Raw genomic sequence first — 19,216 nt, forward strand, 5'->3', positions numbered from 1 at the left:
ACATATTAGATTCTAATACAAGTTCTCATTCAGGTCCTGTAGAATTTATTTCTTCCTGAGTCTCAGTTATTGTTTTTATCACTGGGAAAAGACAATACATAACTTCAGTATCTGTTGGACAGAAAAGCTAGCAGGAAGGATTCTTCATTGTGGAGACACTGTGTTGCACAAATGTTTGAGTGTGCATGCCGGAAGACAACTTAGAGGAGAGATGGCCAGAAGGCTGAAGTCAGGAAGGGAAAGGACAACGTCTATGTCTGTTTACCTTTGTCTTGTTTTAAGCTTTTCTATTCATCTCCCCACCCCAGCTTTCTATATATCCTGAAGGAACAGAACAAAACTGAACTTGTGTGTCTCAGTAGTTCTCTACCACCTGTAGTTTTTCTTTGCTCATCAATTTCAGTTTAATTGGTGGGAATGATCATCTGTGCTTAAAGAGATTCAAGTACACACAACTCATAAATTCATAAGTTCTCTATGCCTGTAATTGGCTCTCTCTTCTCCTTACCTCCATTGAACATCTTTCTTCCCCTCTACCCTGCCTCCCTCTCTCCCCATTCCCACATTACCCTCTCCTCTCCCCTCTCCCCACTCCCCTCCTCCTCCACCCTCTCTCTCCTCCTCCATCTCTCCATCCCTCCATCTCTCCATCCCTCCATAACTCTCATGAACACACAGTTGTGACATCTCACCAGGACAAGGTACACATAAATTTAACCATCCAAGGTCCTTGCTCCTCACCAATTCCATACCATTAAATGAGGAAAGTATCATGATTCAGCTCCCAGTGTGTGATATCCAGACATGAGACCTGTCTCATTTACTTTTGGATTGGGACAGAGTCACCTGTGGGATACTGCCCTGATTAAGTTGGTTAGAGATCATTTAGGCTATTTATTTTGATATAACCATCTTGTTCTTTGTCTTGTAATATGGGCTCCTAGAACACTGCATGGGGTAGGGGCCTAATTGCCTTTTGGGTCTTGTCTCATGTTATTGCTCAAAAGACAAGAGCTTTATAGGAGGACATCAAAGCTTTTAAATCAAACCTTCCAAACTCTTAGATTGTGTTTTATTAAATGTGGCATAATGCAAATATTATGACATGCTTGTAATACAATACTTTTTAACATTTTTTAAAACACCTTCCATATACCCATGTCATTGGAGAGGGAAACATCTCTTTTTAGCTGTTGCATGTTTTATTTATTGTAAACTTGTTCACTTCCTATTATATTCCTTTCTTCATTGGCCTTGTACCGTTCTACTTTTCTCTTTTAAAAAAATGATTTATAGGTAGCCTTCAGAAAGTTGGCAGGGAAAATGTGAGTACATCTCACAAGCACCTGCAGATTACTGGCTTGAATTTGTGTCCAGTAGCTAAAAATATGCTTGTCATTAACTGTGATTTAGGTACTATCAGTGTCTAATCAATGCAGCTACTGACATTGAGGGGAAGATGTCATCTAAAGAAAAGAGCTCAGCCGTGATTAAGACCTCATTGTTTAAGAGGTGCTCTTTTCATCAGGATAGTAGGAACATCCTGTAAACAGTGACAATGTGTTGGCATATTCTAAAAAAAAATTTTCAACCAGTACAGTTAAGCCTTTCAACAGAGAAAAGTAATTTTTGAGTTACTGGCATATTTGTACATATTTACAGTTTTTCTTTGCAAACTTTCTTTAGATTTGCTCAAGGAAGGGACTTGTGGGGAAAAGACATTATTTGCTAAGACATAAAATTATACCTGATAATTAGAATAGTATATAATACAGTGTGGAAGGAACTGCTGTACTATTTTGGTAGACCCATCAATTAGAATCGTATATGAGTTTATTAAAAGAAAATTAGCTTTCCATTCTAAACTTTTGAGCATCGACTTCATGTGGGATATACATATAGTTCTACCAAAAGTCATTGGACCTCTCAGAATACCAGGCCAAATGGACCCAAATATGACCCATGTATTATGCATGTTCCCCAGAGAGAGGTAGCTACAATCTTAGAACCTCAACCAGTGGCTTATCTTGGGGACACGATGCACACAGTCACGTTAGGACACACACATTCTCTCTTCATAGCTTGCACAGCTATGGAAAATTCCACCGGGACTCGTAAGCTGAGCTGGGTCCTTGATATCACCAGACAAGGTTTTTGTTCTTATAGACTGTGTTAGTACATTTGTGTTGCTGTAACAAAACACTGCAGACCTGGTACTTTGTAAAGAACAGAAATGTATGGGTTCACAGTTCTAGAGGCTGAGAAGCCCAAAATTAAGTCACTGGTTGTTGGGCAGGGGCTTTCTTGCTAGATCATCACATGGCAGAAGGGCAAAGGAGTGTAGCCCACTCCGAGAGCCCTCTTTATGGGGTATTAATTTATTTATGGGTGCAGAGCCCTTATGACCTAAATGCTTCCCAGTAGGTCCCAGCTCCTCTTTATATGGGCATTAATTCATTTGTAGGTACACAGCCCTCATAACCTAAACACTTCCCAGGAGCTCCCAGCTTCCAGCACTGCCTCACTGGGGATTTAGTTGCCAACTCAAGAATTCTGGGGTTCAGGGGGACCCAAACCACAGCATCATTTAGAAGAATTTCTAAACTGACACTGCAGTCTTCATTGTCCCAAGTTCCCCATTAACATACTTTGTTCTCCAATACCGAGCTACTTCTGCTGAGGCCAAGTCTTCCAGTTTCATTTGCCACAACAGCAGCAGGAGAAGACAGCTGGGAGCCCTCAAGCCTAGAACCACATTCCACAGTGTGTTGAGTGGAAAAAAACGTTTCTTAACACCATTCTCTCAATACACAGCTTCAAGCTAGGATGGTTAGATCAGCTCCTCAGATCTCCCTCTGAGAGTTACAGCACACGTCAGTAGAGGAGCTCTGTACGTCGTTCTGCATTAAATAAAATGTTTAATCCTATTTATATCATGCATTGTCTCCATGGGTTTGATTACAGAATCCTTTTTCACTAACACTATTGTTTTACGTTGCAAAAGTTATGTTCTGAGGAATATGCCACATGAAACATCTGTAGACCAAATACTGCTTTATTCCTTTCTCTTAGAAACAAGTGGCTTTGCCAGGTCATCTTCATCCTACCTTCCATAACTTTAGAAGTAAAAGGCAAGATAATAAAAGAGAAGTGTTTGCCCTTTTCTATATATGTTACCATAAACTTCTCTTAACCTCCTAGTGACACTATCAAGCTTCAAGAACTCTACCATTCTCTTAATATGTTAACATTATCTTTTCCCACAAAAGTTTGGTGTAACTGGGGAAAGGTTGAGAAGTCTGTAGTGGTAATCATGAGTGCTAACAGCAAGGAAGATTAGTACTAAATTCATTGAGTATTTATCATATGTCAGGTGCTGTCGTAAGTTCATTAAATACATGGTCTTGTGTCTGTGTATTTTGAATTATGATATTAAAAGCATTATGCTACTATGCATCTACATGCATTAAATAGGCATTCTTAATATGGCCTACATGGATTTTTTTTTTTTTTCCCCAACAGAAAACTGTTGAGTACCTTCTGAGAGTTAGCTGTTGCTTTTGGCTCTTGGGACACATTGGTCACCAAATTAGGCAAAGATCTCTCAATTCAGAGGAGGAAAACCTACAGTAAACCATGCACTTAATAAGTATAATGTGTTATCAGTTGATAGATATAACCCAAAAAGAAGAGCAGGATAAAGGTGTTGGTAATGTCTAGGGCAGGGTAGGGGGCTGATGGTGGGTGGTCCTTCTTAGTGTAAAATGAAGTGGTCACGAAAGGTCTTAATGAGAAGTTCATCTTTGAACACAGATTTGAAGGAGGTGAGAGAGTTAGCCAAAGAGAAATAGAATGTGTCTATGGGAAAACCTGAAATCCTCCTCTTAGAAGCTGACATGTTAATAAAAAATTCAAAAATATTCAAAAGTGAGGATTGACCTTTTTACTTTTAATTAGGATATTATGTTCAAGTGGATGGGCTCTCTTATAAGCACCATGATAGGTTCACCAGCAAGCCAGCACTCACCAAGGGATGAGATGGTAAAAGCATGTTGGGCTGGGAGAAACTTTCCTGCATTGATTGATTAGTATATGAATTCAGATTGTTTGTACAAAGAATAATGGACTAGAAATTAAGACCTGAATGTTCTTGGACTGGTCCTGCCACCTGTCTGCTGTTGGAAATGGCATGTTATGTCATGTTATGAAATTTCCAGGGCTTCAACTTTCAAAGCAAATTTTTTTCTAACTACAAAATAGCCCGTTTGTTTAAAAAAAAAAAAAACAAAACTGGAAATTACACAAAAATAATTTCCAGAAGAAAGCTACTTAACAATTTCCATTTATTCAAATGATTATAAATAACTTCTTTAAGTCAAAAATCTATATACAATTACAGATAGCCAATTTAAACTGAAGGTTGGTTGAAGCAATTTCTGAAAGACAAAAAAATTCTTTATGAATATTTGATTAATGTACCTACATCACATTAATATCTGGGTAAAAATTTCTCCCCCAAGAAAAATCTGTACATTGTATTTGTATAATGATGTGATAGAATTTATAAATAATGTCAAAAAGTGAAATTATGCATTTGCTTGGCTCCCACAGTACTTTTTTCAGATTTGATATTAAACTTGTAGGCTTCTAAATCAGCAGTTGATGATACATTTTCAAAAGGTCATTATAGTATGTGTACCAACATGAAAATGCAGAAGATCATACGTTACAAAATTAATTTCACATGTTGAATGCTGATAACTTACTTGAAATCTGCCTCTGCTCTACTCGTTATAATTATGTAATACAGGGCCATTTAACAAGAATGGTGGTATTATGCAGAATTCTTAAAAGCCTTTGATTCTTTGGGTACTAATAAGAAAAAGTCAATTTCTACATAAAAAGAAAATATTTGCATGTATAAATACTGAGGTAAAAAGCATTTTCATGAGGCTGCTCATCAGTGTTTGAGTGACACAGCAGGACAACTGCAAGCTGGAGATTCAGCCAATTCTGAAACCGAGTCTACCCTACTCGTAAAAGATACCCACAGCAGCAGCGCTCTATGTGGTACACAGGGCAATGTGGTAGAGAGAACAACTGACCACCAATTGGTTGTCTAAGTGATTTTGTCTTTGGTCATTGTCCTCAATAGTTACTTAGAGTCCCTTTCTCACTGCTCCAGGAATTGTTCTAGAGAAATGCTATGCAAACTGTGTTATAGAGCATAAAAAAGATGTGGAAGATAAAGCAATATTGATGACTGTGTGATTTATTTTCCTGTTTTTGGTGTTTTCTTCACTGGACTGTACAACCCATGGTATAGCCCTTGTATGTCTTCACTTCCTATTTTAAGGTTTTGAATCATATTTAGCACATAATTGGCACTCAGTGTTTTTTAAATAACACATTACATTTCTACTTCATTTAAAGTGTTTCCATACTTTTCAATAATATCTACATTGTCTCTTATAAAGGTTCCTTGAAGAAACATTTATGTACTGAAAAGTGTTTAAAAAGTTACTTTGTAGATTATTTTATGTGAGTGTCCAGCTCTAAATTCTATGAATATTTATTTACAGGTCAAATGTCCTATCCTACATTTCCTTTACTTTTCAAATTTCTTAAATAATTTTCTTGACCCTATTTTCTTTATTTGAATAAATTCATTTATATCAATGATAAATGAAAAAAAATCAATGAAAAATTAAGGAAAAATATGATTTTTTTTTATTGATAACATCTTCTCTCTTCACATTTACCTTACTGTGAGAAAATCCTCTAATAGCTTGGTCTTTTTAAATACCTATTAGTAAATTTATTAATATTTGATGATAAAATCCCTATTTGCTTTAATGCATCAGTTATTATTTCCCCCCTTAAAAAATGGGTTAAGTGAGAACATGCGGTGTTTGGTTTTCTGTTCTTGTGATAGTTTGCTCATAGGTGGGAACTGAACAATGAGATCACTTGGACTCGGGAAGGGGAACATCACACGCCGGGGCCTATCATGGGGAGGGGGGAGGGGGAAGGGATTGCATTGGGAGTTATACCTGATGTAAATGACGAATTGATGGGTGCTGACGAGTTGATGGGTGCAGCACAGCAACATGTCACAAGTATACATATGTAACAAACCTGCACGTTATGCACATGTACCCTAGAACTTAAAGTATAATAATAATAAGAAATAAAATAAAATAAAAATAAAAATAAAAAAATGCAATTTTATCTTATACGTTAAAAAAAAATGGGTTAAGTTGTTTTTTGTTTCTTTTGCTTGCCTCAGCGTTTGCAGAAATTTGTTTCTGCTGCACAAACCTAGATCCATCATATCAAATTCTACAGGACAATTGGAAATAATTATTTTAAAGAAAACCCTCATGAAACACCTTAAGTAAAAAATTGTAATTTTCACAAGGGTCTTACCTTTTCTTTAAAGACTCTTATCTCTGTAACAAGACCAATTCCATAATTGAGGCACCATACAAAAGAAAATGGAGTGCCCTTTGTCCGCAATATATTAAGAACTTCATGACAGCAGCTGCAGAATATTTTAACAAGAACTACTCTTCTAAGGACTGACTATGTCCTTTGAAGGGACATGGATGGAGCTGGAGGCCATTATCCTAAGCAAACCAACACAGGGATAGAAAACCAAATACCACAAGTTCTCGTTGATAAGTGAGATCTAAATGATGAGAACTCATGGACACATGAGGGAACAACACACACTGGGACCTTTTGGAGGATGGAAGATGGGAAGAGAAAGAGGATTAGGACAAATAACTGATGGGTACTAGACTTAATACCTGGGTGATGAAATAATCTGTACAACAAACTCCCGTGGCATAAGTTTACTTAAGTAACAAACCTGCACTTCTACCACCAAACTTAAAAGTTAAACATCAAACAGAAAAAAACTGGACTAGGTTGCATGTTCGTGAGACCATCCCTGTCCATGGCCCTGATTATATTGTTTAGAAGGAAAATTCATTTTAACAAGTTGAGAAAATGCCTTAGCTAAAGTACCATGTATGAAAAATATACCCTGTGCGATGTCCTATGTTCAAAGATTATGTGATTACGTAATTATGTGATTGTGCATGGTTGTCAATAATTTTTTGCCTGATTTTGTTAAGAAAATAGGAAATATGAAAACAGAATTGGGTGATAGGGCCTGACTTAGTCACCAAGAAGAATATATCTTAACAGAGCACTTGAAAAAATTACCTCACATAAAATAATTTAAATCGTCATTCAGAGGCGGTAAATTGGGTATCTGAATTCAAGATTTCTTTGGTTTGATTATGTCAGGTTGTTGGCCAGAGGAACCTGTTGACCAGCTGACCGATTGTGAACTCATACTCCCTCTACACACCCCACGTTTAGCATCATAGCATGGAGAGACCATGGATTGGGAAACATCCAGCCTTAGGCTCTTCATGAAGAGTTTTCATTTGCTGACTTGGGTGTCTGGTGGTTGTAGTAAGCACCACCTAGTCTGCCTCCTCCTCCCTTTCCATTGTCAGAGTGTGGATCAGGCTGTCAGAAAAGTCAGGCTAGGTACTTGCAATCTCTCCTCCCGCCTCAACCCTCTGCAGGCTCACAAGCCCAACTACATACTTTTTAAGTGTTTGTTGTATTAACATATGTAGAGTTAGATAATTCATTTAATAATGCAGGTGCCTGATTTCATACAATTTAGAGTTAAGAAAACCAGTGTTAAGTAACTTACTTGACATCATACCACTAATAGGATGTGGGATGAGAATCTGAACCCAGGATTTCATGGAATATTCTATGTGAAGTGAATATTGGAAATCTGGAGGGTTGTTATTCATTCCAGACAGGTTGGCAAAATAGCTATAATATACATTTTCTAATGAATGGTGATTTTTATAGTTTAAATGTGTATGTGATTCTTTTTGATGTTTATTAGTTTACTTCCACTCCAGGCTTTTGATTATTTTAAAGTTTATGTGTTTTCAAGCAATGGTGATGACGAATTGGAAGATTTCAATGTTGTTATCTCCATCTCCATCACATCCATCAGGAGTTTAATACCACTAGAGGATCTTACAATGACATCAGAAGGAGGTCAGAACATATACATACATACACACACACACACACACACACACACACACACACACATATATATATATATATATATATATATATATATATATTCCTTTCTCTTTTGCCTTACCAAAACTGTTCGCTTTAAAAAAAAACCACACATTCCACTGAGGTAACTGAATTTTCTAGAAGTAGAGGAATGATGTGTGAAAATGAAGAACACAATTTAAATCTGTCATTTAATCACTTGGATCAGTTTTGAAGAAACATATAATGTTCAGTGCACTATTATTCTGGGAGATAAATCTACAATAGTTGATATTTATGTGGTATTTTCCCATTAAGCCTGAAAAGATAAAAACTTTATTTGACTTGGTAACAATCTTCAAACTAGTTTTAGATTATCCAAAATCATACATGTATAACTTTGGCTTTTTACAAAACTTATTTGACAAAAATGTAAAGGCCTGGTTTTCTACTAGTTTTATGAAGATCTATTAATGTGAAAACGTCCCTTTCTAGGTCCTTCCACCTATTAAAATCACAGTTCTTGGAGCTCCAGGCACGGTTTGAGGCATAGAGACAAGAGTGGATAGAGTTTCCTGAAGATCCGGGGGCCTCCTCTCAGTGCCCTTCCTCTCTGTACACGTTTCAAGCCTAGCTGTTAGGGTTGCTGCTGCTTGGTCTAGCTCAGCTAAGCCTGAATGGTCCTGCCAGGAACTTGCAGGGCTGCCTATAGCACAAATCCACTTGTGCTACGCGAAGCTCATCCGCACAGCACCCCACAGTCATCTTCAGATGCACAGAGCTGTCCACAGCGGGGCTACCTGCACTTTAACATAAAAACAAATAGCCGGGCCGGGCGCGGTGGCTCAAGCCTGTAATCCCAGCACTTTGGGAGGCTGAGGCGGGGGCGGATCACGAGGTCAGGAGATCGAGACCATCCTGGCTAACACAGTGAAACCCCGTCTCTACTAAAAATACAAAACACTAGCCGGGCGTAATGGCGGCACCTGTAGTCCCAGCTACTCGGGAGGCTGAGGCAGGAGAATGGCGGGAACGTGGGGGGCGGAGCTTGCAGTGAGCCAAGATGGCGCCGCTCATTCCAGCCTGGGCGACAGAGCGAGACTCCATCTCAAAAAAAAAAAAATAAAATAAACAAACAAATAGCCTGCAACCAGGTTAAAATGCAGCTTCCCACTCCATGGCAGGGACTGAAATTCTGCCACTGTAACACGTTCCCACCTGCTACTGATGATTCCAGTTAGAGGAAGTCACTGTGGGAAGCAAAGTCTCTGCTAACGTAATGTGTTTATGGGAGAAAACAGGAACCACACATCAAGGCAATAACACAATCCCTACTCTGTTTTCTCACCCATCTTTGCTTCATTGTAAAGATGACCTTGTCATGATTTGCTTTTGTTTCTTTCCTCGTTGAATACTAAATAGAATAATGACATGGCAAGATGGGCGTTCTTGTTTATGGACTCAGATTACGGAGGTACCCTATCAAGAGATGGACATTTAATCAAAAATTAAGTTGCAATATCACAGATGTGTTTAAAGATACTATAATAATTTTCTGTGTTTTCTGTGGTTAAGGAAATAGTTGTGCAGACATTTCTCTGTGGATAACTTACTTATATACTTGTTTAGGGGTAATTTCCCCCGTTATTTTCCCCGGTTACAAACATAAGCCTGCTGTTTAAAATGAGAAGATATCTGTATTGAGTATGCATACTGACTACAAGCCGAATCTGGGAAGAGGGTCAGTTACTGGGGAACAAAGAGCAAAGTGGTCAGCAGAAGATGAGTAATTCTCTCCAAATCAAGCTGTTTTGGGGCCCCTCTCGGTATTGCATAGGTTTTCAAAGCTTTTGTACAGCAATTTCAGATTTAGCCATGAGCACTTCCCACGAAATTCAGACCTAGCGTGTGCGACCAGGTAAGAAAATACCCAAGAAAATTTCCACTTTCCTGACTCTGGTAATAGCCAGTCTATCTGACATGCCCTCCTCAGCCCAGAGCAGAGGCCTCCATGCAAACACTCTCCCTCCTGTCCTTTTTCCAACTGCTCAATTTGCGTTTCCACAGTGAACACGTTCTGGAGTCTAAGACCTCGTGACAAGAAAGAAAAAAACTACCCCTGACCCGCGTACTCAGAAAAAAATCTCTGCCATTCTGGTCTCTCGTTTCCTTTGCATTTTAACAAATTATTACCTTTACTATACATAAAATTTTAAATTTTGACTTTTCATGCAATGTTATATATTTTTCATTTTTTTCAGGGTCAGAAAAACCTTTTAAAATATCAATTTTAATGACTTTAATATTTCATCCTGATTCTTCTCTAATTTACCTAGTGACTTCACTAATAGTCACATGTAGTTGGTGACTGAAGGTTTCCTCCAACCTTATAAATGAATAAATTACCATCTTTCCATCCAGGGATGTTCACATTACACTCTGCAGCAGAGCCCCTTGGGCAGAGTGGGCTCCACTCACCGCAGAGCAAGCCCTGGCTGGGGGTCTGTGAATCTGGAAGGAGAGAATCTATTTCCAAACACACAGAGATGCCTTGTGAACTAGCAGCAGTCTGGTTTATTTGTATATATCTTCACTAACATTTCTGAGTCTTTTCTTAAGACAACTTATTAGAAAGGGAAAGACTAGTTAAGAACATTTTTAAGGTACTTAATAAATATGAAAAATATTGAGAGTAATTAGAAAGTTGCTCTCCAGAAAGCTCTACTAATTTATGCTCACAACAGTAGTCCTATTATAGCTCAAAGTATGATACATTTTATCCTTTGCTCATTTGCTGGGTGGGGGAAGTGTTTTCTTCTTTAATTTACAGCTCTGTGGTTAGTAGGGAGGTTGCACATTTTCGTGTTCACTAATCATTTGTATTTACACTACTATAAATTTTCCAGTCTGCCCTCCACTGTGAAGCATTCGCATATGATGATGTTTATAAAGATTGGCGATTTTCTTATCTAATTTCCCCCCAAAAAATCACAACTCTTTCATTTAAAGTTTTTAATATACCACTCTGAGAAGGATATCTAATTTGGTGGATATATGCTAAGGAAGACGTATATAATTCTTAAAGCATTCTGGGAATTCACCATGATGCACAAATTCTGCCTGTTGATACAGGTTAATTTACCCTTTTTCATTTCACGAAGACAGAAGGCATTAAAACAAGGGGCAAATGAATTTGGTCTCATTTGCTTTAAAGCACTGTTGGCTTTTTTTTTTTTTTTTTTTTTTTTTTTGAGATGGAGTCTTGCTCTGTCAGCCAGGCTGGAGTGCAGTGGCCGGATCTCAGCTCACTGCAATCTCCGCCTCCCGGGTTTAGGCCATTCTCCTGCCTCAGCCTCCCGAGTAGCTGGGACTACAGGCGCCTGCCACCTCACCCGGCTAGTTTTTTTGTATTTTTTTAGTAGAGACGGGGTTTCACCTTGTTAGCCAGGATGGTCTCGATCTCCTGACCTCGTGATCCACCCGTCTCAGCCTCCCAAAGTGCTGGGATTACAGGCTTGAGCCACCGCGCCCGGCCGGCACTGTGGGCATTTTAATCCCTTTGACAACTTGTACTGTATCTAGTCAATTGGTAGGACAATATAAAATAGCTTCATGATGATGTCTTTATGTCTTGCATTGTCTCCATCTTTCTCTCTTTGTTTTGTGCTTAGATATCACCCCAAATCCCATTTCTTGTCTGGATGGAGGAAATACTATTTTTAATGATTTTGATCATTGAATTATTTCTCCTACATAGAAATCCTCTGAATTTGCGTTCCGGGTATTTAGGGTCAGCTGTGTGCATCTATTGTACTAAGCAGGGACATATAGTGGTGCACCAGAGACCCTGCCCTCCTGGGGGCACAGACATTCAAAGACACATCATGACTGCATGAAGCAGCCTCTGCAGACAGAGATGCAGTGACTGAGATAATGAAGTGCTATGAGAAAGTGTAACAGTGGCTACCAACTACTTAAGATAAGTGGGAAGAGTTTCCCTGAGGACCTGTTCCTCAAAGGTGAGAACTGAAGGAAATATAGGCAAAGGTGTGAGAGAAGTTCCAGGGGGTGACAACAAGTAAAGGGAATGAATTGTGGTGAGATTATTTAGGGCCCTGTGGTCTGTATGAAGGGCATCAAATTCTATTCTAGTGTACTAAAAGTCATGGATTCTGTTTGGCTAGAGAGTTCATGATCAGGATTTCACTTGTTTAAGAAGACAGGCTGTAGGGCCAACAGTGAAGCTAGGGTTCATTGAAACACAAGTCTAGAGGATTTCTGTGTAGAGGAGAAATAATTCAATGATCAAATTCATAGGAGTAGCTTGATTCAAAGACTAAGCAATAACACCAGTCAATCAGATGGGTTTTCACTGAGACTTTGGCCGAAAACAATTGAAAAGACTTACAGGGTATTTAGAAGGTATAATTGTCAGAAGTTGGTAATAGAAAAATAATTTTAAACTATTTTCTTTACAGTACCATACACTTGAATGAATACATCACTCTATATTTGAAAACATGCTACCCCATGCTATGCCCTCACATAAACTCCAAATTTAAAAAAAAAAAAGTATGAATTTTTTTTTGGCTGTCACTTTTATTATAAGAAAAAATTAAATAGAAAGGGCACAGAAAAAAGGAAGAGCAACATTTTTTAAATTGTGGTACATTTACGTAAAGGGATGGGAGCCAGAAAGGTATAAGGGGAGTACTTGTTGAAAGGCACTGGGAATGAGATTGGATAGCCATCCTCAGTGTGAAGGGAGTTCATTTTGAGCTAAAAGATAAAATAAAAAGGCAGGAGGCAGAGGCTTCTAAGAGGACACTACACAATCAAGTTAGTTTCCAGATTCTTGCTGCAGGCTTTGTGTCATTTCATCTTATTTTAGATTGTTATCTGAGATGTGGAAGTAAGTTCACAAGGGAATCTTGAAGTCTACAGGGATCAGAGCAGGCAAAGGTGCTCAACTTTGATGCCTGCAGAATGGGGAATAGCCAGCATGCAGGAGCTTCCTTTTTAGCAAAGATGCAGCAACACCAGAAGTTTAACTTGTCCAAGATGCCAAGGGTCAAAGCAATCAGAGGTTTCCCAGTGAAAAAGCTGCCAGCCCCTCATGAAACAGGTTAGCACAAGCTATTCTCTATGGCAAGTTTTCAAAATCACAGTTAAGGGAACCTCAGTGGCTTTATTTAGAAATCTGAATTTAAATAATATTTATTTTAGTTTTAGAAAGAATCAACATTTGGCTTACTATTTAAGATGCTTTATTTAAAGCTTAATTGAGTAATAAAAATGCATGATTTTCTTGTCAAGAAATATCTTGGACTTCTTGAAAACATGGAACACACTGTATTTATTTTTAAGAAATCACTGATAAAAGAGGTTTGGATTTAAAAGTACTTTTTTTTTGTTATGACTTACTAATTCAACTCTATTTTACTTACACCAACTGTTAATGCTGCAAAGGATAAAGATACTTTGTTTTTCACTATATTCCAAAATAGTGTAGACACATTCAGGCAGAAATGGTGTAAATATCTTGACCTTTTCTGTGAGTAAGGAACTAATGTGACAGATAGACCATTGTCATCATTAAGAAACCACCACCTTCCTTTCCACGATGAAGCAACCAGTTTTCCCAAAATAATATAATGCAATGCTCTGCCACCCCAAGTGTGGCTGTAGGAGTTTGGGTTCTCTAGGTGGAAATGCTTTCTAAGGCATGCAGGTGGCAAGGGGATTTACTGGAGGGTTATGGGGTTGCACATAACATGCTGGAACGGCTTTGGAACCACTGGAACCAGCTCTGAGGAGCAGACTGGGGCAGAGCAGCTGAGCTGAGGGTGCTACATCTCTCCTTGCACTGATGGCTCCAGGACCCAGCCTCCAGGAGGAAGAGGAGTTCAGAGGAATCAGAGTCAGATCCCGACCATGGCCAGGTGAGAAAACAGCTTCATTGGCAGCTCCACCAAGGCTGAACGGTAGAGGAAACTTCTCCTAAGATATCATTGGTGCTGCCCACACAAAAAGAAGAAATTGATGCAACAGAGTACATCCAACCCCAGCATCCGCCATAATGCAATTCTGAGTTTGGCAGGATGTGAAATCTGAGACTCAACTGTATCTTTAGTGTAAGAAGATAGTTCATTCAGGTCTATTGGAGAACATAATGATTTTAACTGGGGAATAATTTGTTTTAACCCACATAATCTCCCTTAAGAAAATACTATGTGTCATAAGTTTAAACATTTTAGCTAATTGAAGTTATTTTTGTTCAGGGATGTGTGATATTTCAGCAAAACCAGATTTTAGAACCTAATCCTGTAGCCATAGTGATGGGAGGCAGGAAAATTGGACTCTGAGTTGTCTACTCTGTACAGGAGAAAAGGGTAGAAAAATCGTATGTAGAACTATTAATAAATTTAGCCTAGAAACTCAAAAATGCATTTGCTAAAAAAATTGCATTTGCTATCGATTTTTAAAAATTTACTTAGTATGACTTTGACTTATTGCCTAAGTCTTCTTTACCCAGCTAGGAATATAATGGGAATGAAAACTTTAATTGGAAGCAAGAGAAGGATACTATTGAGCTTCCCCAAACAGCTGACATGTATTGAGGGCCAAGGATAGTCCAGGCTTGTTGGCTTCATGACACAGGAAGAACCTCATTGGTTTCATTCTTCCTATTTTATAAGTGAGAAGACTAAATTCCTTTAGAGTTAAGTCATATGGACACATTGTCTAACTAATCACCAGCAGAATCAACCTCAAACCTGTCAGACCATGAGGCTTGTGCCTCTGGTCACCTCCTAATGTGCCTCCTTAACCTAAGGCAGGTGCTCCCACCTTTGTCCATGAGGGAATCCCACTATTGATTTGCGACTCTAGGGTACACCATGTGTGCTCACGGTGGAGTTAGCAGATGTGCCTTGGGCTACCCCAGTCCTGGCTGGGAGCTGGAGGACCACCCTCTCAGCACATGCTGGGGAGCAGGAAGCTGAGGAGGAGGAAGCACATTAATTCATGTCTCTAGTTCCTATCGAAAGAATTAGAGGGCCTAGCACATAGAAGACCCTCAGCCCATTTTATAGAGTGCGAGTGTGTTACTATTGACGTACTTGGCATTCTAAGATGTCCCTTGGGGTTTTAGGACTGGATTTGCCAGACATTTTTAGGCCAGCGGCAAACATGACTGAAAAAATTGTGTCTCAATCTTAAAACCTTTACAATCTATTGAGGCCTCCTAGGGTAGAAAAATTAAGCAACATGGTGGAAAGGATAAGCACATGATGTGGTTTGTCCAGCCCAGTAGGCCTGTGCCTGCCTCTGTCAACCTGAGCCAACCCATGAGATAACTCCTGGAGACTCTACTTCTCCCCTGTGAGAGGAAAACTTCACATTTTATTATTTAGGTAGACTTCTGTTTAAGGAACATAAGGCATTGTCCAGAAAAAAAATAATACAATGTAAAGCTTCCCTTTTAAAAAAATTTTTTTGGCCCAGGTATTGTAGCCCATGTCTATAATCTCAGCACTTTGGGAGGCTGAGGAAGAAGGATCACTTGAGCCCAAGAGTTTGAGACTAGCCTGGTCAACATAGCAAAACAATGTCGCTACAAAAAGTAAAATTAGCTGGGCATGGTGGTGCACACCTCTAGTCTCAGTTACTAGAAAGTCTGGGGCAGGAGGATCCTTTGAGCCTGGGAGGTTGAGGCTGCCAGTGAGCTGTGATGATGCCATTGCACTCTAGTTTGGTTGACAGAGCAAGACACCAACTCAAAAAAAAAAAAAAAAAAAAAAGAAATTAGTAGTAGTGAGTGCAGTATAGCATCATATTCAAGAGTGAAGACCGTTTAGCCATATTACCATATTCCTCACTTCAAAGCTCTTACAGTTTAGGGTATACATATGTAATATTCACAACAAACCACCTGGGTGTATATCAGTATCTCATTTTATATAAACGGAATCTGAGTCTCAGAGATAATGTTTTTTGTTGAAGTTTTAGTTTATTCACTGTTAAAGGAGTTAACATTCCCTGTCAATATTTGTTTCTTAATATAAATGCCCTTACTCTGAATCTCTTCGGAACCAAAGGGCAGGATGTCTACTTGGGAAATAATTAAACAATTGATTTGCAAAGTTGGTGCAAGTATGGAAAGGAGAAGGGAGCTTGATGAGCTTCAATCAATAAGAATTTCTTCAGGGCTTCCATGCAAAGTAGCTGCTTCTTGATGGAGGATAGTGAAGAATAAAATTGTAGGCCTAATCATAAGGAGGTTGTAATCTCTCCATGGCAGTGCACATATCCATGAAGCAATGGAGCGTGATTTAAGATCTTATATGTGTGAGAAAATAATTGGTCTGCTGTGTAACTGCTTCATGAGGAAATAGAACTTGAACTTGTTTCTGAATACAGTTTTAGCTGAGAGGCCTGGAATTTGAATTTATACCATTGCCTGGCCTATCACTGATGCTTCTCTTCCATTTTATTCAGTGACTTATATATTTGGAAAGCAACATAGACTTCAAAATTTGGGCTAATATTTAGCAGTTGCCCACCTTGTAAAATGTATTGAGATAAACCATTTTAATCTAGCAGTCTTTGAAGGCACAGTGATTACTGCCATTTTACAGATAAAGGAACCAAAGCTTGAAGAGTTTAAATAAGCAATGAATTCGTTAATTTCACATTGATTTTGGCTGAATTCTTTTAAGAGGTAGTTTTAGACCCTGAGCTTAAATTTGTCAGCACATTTAGTATTGAATACTTTCACGTTGAATTTTTATAAATCACATGAAATCTCGCTAACGTTTTTGAGCAAATCATCTCAGATTCCTACTCTGGCCCATGAATACAGCCAGTTCTGTTTTGTTGTTGAATGTCACCGTGTTACCCGGGGTGTAGGAGAAAAATTCTTGACTGGCTAGAGTGGGTGCTTCGTCTCATCTTCACCCCTTTCTCTGAGTGGGGATGAAACCTTGGTTTGTCTGACCCATGTGCTAAACTACTCTACTCTCCTGCATTCTAGTTTCTGTAAGAATTCTTATCAGTGGGCCGGGCGCGGTGGCTCACGCCTGTAGTTCCAGCTCTTTGGGAGGCCCAGGTGGGCGAATCACGAGGTCAGGAGATCCAGACTGTCCTGACTAACACGGTGAAACCCCGTCTCTACTAAAAATACAAAAAACTAGCCGGGCGTGGTGGCGGCGCCTGTGGTCCCAGCTACTCGGGAGGCTGAGGCAGGAGAATGGCGGGAACCCGGGAGGCGGGGCTTGCAGTGAGCCGAGATGGTGCCACTGCACTCCAGCCTGGGCGACAGAGTGAAGACTCCGTCTCCCCCCACAACAAAGCAGAATTTAGATCAGTGTGCCAATTACAAGTAAAGCCCCTCGGGAAGCTGGGTGATGCCATGCATTATAGATCTACGAATTCCAGCGCACGTACATCATGTGTTGACCGCGGCGTTTCAGTTCCTGATGGAAGAGCTTACCGATAACATACGGTGTTTTTATCCCACTGTTTGGGGCCATGTGCTGGGCCTACAGGAAACCTGGAAAAAAAGGAAATTACAAAACAAAGCAAAAAAAAAAAAAAAAAATCAATATCCGTTCACCTCTTTGCTCACAGTCAGTATCACGAATCAGTTGCTAGGTAGCTTTGCATTTTGGCAACTGGGTTCATTTCACCATCGACACAAATGGTTTGTTGGCGGAAGCTGCGGCTGAGTTTCCGGTCTGTCAGGCGACTCCGCCATTGCTCAGTTCGAATCAAAGGAGGGGAGGATGTCTCCTCTCCTCTGAATGTTCTCAAGTTACAAAAACAAATGTTTAAAAGAAGAAAAGAAGACCGGGGGTCCAGATGGGGGACACGTTTTTCCTCATTGCACTTGCATGTGAGAACTTAGGTATCACAAGAATAAACAAAATGTCTCAGGAAAACATGGCAAAAGGCTGACCCATTTTAAAAGGGCCGATGCATTTCAGGTCCACAGTAAGTTGAGCAGGCCAGTGCCGTGAGAGAGTCCTGTGAGAAAAGACTAGATGGAATTCTTTATAAAAGCACGAGAAAATATTCTGACCACTTTTAGTAGATTCATGTATGTGCCATTACTTAGAAGATTTGTTTTCTAAAAAACAAGTGAATTAGATTTCCAAATCACCCTTAGCAGGTATATGTGGACCTGGCATACTAGATAGGCTTTAGGGCATTAGGTGTGCTAAGCACCCTGAGTATAAAAAAAAAAAAAAAAAAAAAAAAAAAAAAAAAAAAGGCATGTCTTTTGAGAAATGAGTATGAATGGCTATATAAATTTTAAAATTTCTTTTTTTCCAGTGTCTTTTTATATGTGAGTTTTATCATGTAGCCCATGAAATCTAAGAAATAAAAATGAAGTTGTTTGTTTTCTTTTTTGCAATCTTAGTCCATTCTTGAGTTTCAACAGGAGAGAGATGCCTCTGAAAGATGAATCACACACACTGTGGGTGGGGATGGAGGATGTCTTTGTTCTAGGATTAAAGCAAGATAGTTTTTCTATTCTTGAAGTCTGCTGGAGAGGGACTCTTATGGATGGAATGTGTCCCCCTAAAATTCATATGTTGAAGGCTTAACTCCCACCAATATGATGGTATTTAGAGCTTTTGGGAGAAAATTGAGGTTACATGAGATCATGAACACCCTACCCTTAGAATCAAGATTAGCACATCAGTTAGAACAGACAACACAGAGCTCCATTTCTCTCTCTTTTTTTTTTTTCCACACACCGAGGAAAAGCCATGTGCGGAAATAGTGAGAAGCCGTCCACAGTGCAGAGACTGTTCTTATCTCTCCAACCACCAGTTTGTAATGATTATCTGGGTGCAAGTTAGCCCCGATCTTCTGTTCCGTTGGAGCAGCCACAACTCCAGTTTTCAGCAGCAACAACACTGTGTGGCCCTACACCACACCATTCATTCATTAACAGCAAGTGTTTGTTTAGCACCTGCCATCTGTTCATCAGGTCCAGTCTTACCCATCTGTTTGTTAGGTCCAATCTTTCATGTCCTGGAATAAAACAGTGAATAAAGTGTAAATATAAGCACTCAATTAAAAAAGCAGCGCAGAACTG

General features: G+C 39.2%; 1 protein-coding gene and 1 long non-coding RNA gene across 3 annotated transcripts in view; one reads left to right on the top strand and one right to left on the bottom strand.

The window, feature by feature from the left end:
* The window catches only part of LOC112428487 (uncharacterized), a 53,559-nt gene extending 35,938 nt beyond the window's left edge, over window positions 1-17,621 (bottom strand). Inside the window, exon 1 of the long non-coding RNA XR_003020441.2 lies at window positions 17,557-17,621. This is a non-coding gene — a long non-coding RNA (uncharacterized lncRNA). The remainder of the gene's footprint in view (window positions 1-17,556) is intronic.
* Window positions 1-19,216, top strand: part of LOC139355625 (CUB and Sushi multiple domains 1) — a 2,038,620-nt gene that overhangs the window by 747,758 nt on the left and 1,271,646 nt on the right. The window lies entirely within an intron of this gene.

This window comes from Macaca nemestrina, chromosome 8 (assembly GCF_043159975.1).
Source record: "Macaca nemestrina isolate mMacNem1 chromosome 8, mMacNem.hap1, whole genome shotgun sequence".
NCBI classification, from domain to species: Eukaryota; Metazoa; Chordata; class Mammalia; order Primates; family Cercopithecidae; genus Macaca; species Macaca nemestrina.